The sequence below is a fragment of the Miniopterus natalensis genome, chromosome 10 (assembly GCF_054644295.1).
Source record: "Miniopterus natalensis isolate mMinNat1 chromosome 10, mMinNat1.hap1, whole genome shotgun sequence".
NCBI classification, from domain to species: domain Eukaryota; kingdom Metazoa; phylum Chordata; class Mammalia; order Chiroptera; family Miniopteridae; genus Miniopterus; species Miniopterus natalensis.
This window is the reverse complement of record NC_142090.1, coordinates 31,760,711-31,762,327: the sequence shown is the minus strand read 5'-3', so window position 1 is coordinate 31,762,327 and position 1,617 is coordinate 31,760,711.

Here is a 1,617-nt window from a genome sequence, read left to right as displayed (position 1 = left end):
GTCCTGATGCAATTGGGTATCATTGTTCTTCTTTCTGCCTATAATGAAAGGCACATATATGTGCCAAACACTTATCATACACATGTATTAATCATTAATTATGAAGTTTTCTATAGATTTGAGTAGATTGGTTTTTGTCATGTTAGGGAAGCTTTTTTCTCTCTATGAGTTGGAGTTACATTAATAGGTGTTGGATTTATTAAACACTTTTCTCAACATCCAGATGATCATCTGTTTTTTTCTCTTTAATTGGTGGGTATAGTGACTTACATTATTACCTACCTGAATTCATTCTTGGAAGAAGAACCCTCTTTGTCCAAATATTACTTTTACTGGATTTATCTACTATGTTATTAGTTTTGCATTTTATAGTTATAAGTAAAATTGCCTGTGAAATAGGCACAAAAAATGGCTTTCCAAAGAAGTCCTAATTCATGGAATCTGTGAATAGACTCCCTTACTTGGTAAAAGGAACTTTGCACATGTGATTTAAAGACCTTCTGATAAAGTGGTTATCCTGGATTATTTTCATTGTCTCATACCTAATCACAAGTTCTTAAAAGGGGAAAACCTTTTCCATTTGCACTTAAGAGACAGAGACAGAGAGACAGAGAGAGAGAGAGAGAGAGAGAGAGAGAGAGGTAATGCTAGAAGGAGGTTCAGAGCTGTGATGTGAGAAAGACTTGACCTGGCATTGCTGGTACTAAAGATGGAAGAAGAGACCTGTGAGCCAAAGAATGTAGGTAGTCTTCAGCTGGAAAAGTCAAGGCTCCTCCTTAGAGTGCCCAGGAAGGAATGCAACTTGTCAACACCTTGATTTTAGCCTATTGAGTTCCATGTAGGACTTCTGACCTACTGAACTGTAAGATAATAAATTTGTATTTTTTAAAGTCACTAAGTGTATGGCAATTTGTTATAGCAACAGAAAATTAACACAGTTTGTAAGTTTATCTGTGCTTTTTAAGTCTGAATCAACTGTAGCTAAAAGTTCCTTTTCTATTTGAATTTTTGAATTTTTTTGGAATGTTTTGATACAGATTTTAGGGAAAAAATCATTTCTAGAAATGTTAACTGTGAGAAAGAAGACACCTACTAAGACGGGCTCCTGGTGGCTAACTGGGCTCCAATTTATAAACAGAGCCTACCAGCTGTTGCTAAACAGGGGCCTCTCACACAAGCCATGCTTCAAGAAGAAGCCTGTACTAAAATGCCTACTGCTTGCACTTAACTGCCTGCCTTCACTCTGTTCCTGCCATCTGAGCCAGCCCTTATAAAGAAGATTCTGGAATTGTATTTCGACCAATAGGACTGAGACTTTTCCCATCCAATGTGAGTTATGTAGCTATATCTCTATTAGCATCTTCACTATCTAGAGCAGCTCCATTATGACCAATTAGGATAGTGCCTTTTGGACCAATAAAACTTCCAGGATTTGACCAATCAGGGATGGGAGGGATGGGTGGCATGGGTGGGGTAGGGGGGTGAGCTTTGGGGAGGGGCTGGGGAGGTACTTCTTGATATATGTCAGCTCCCCTCTGGTTCGGCAAGCACACTTTCCCTTTCCGCTGAAGACTGTCTCCCTACTGGAGCTGAGCCGCCAAAGATGGCTGGAGTAGA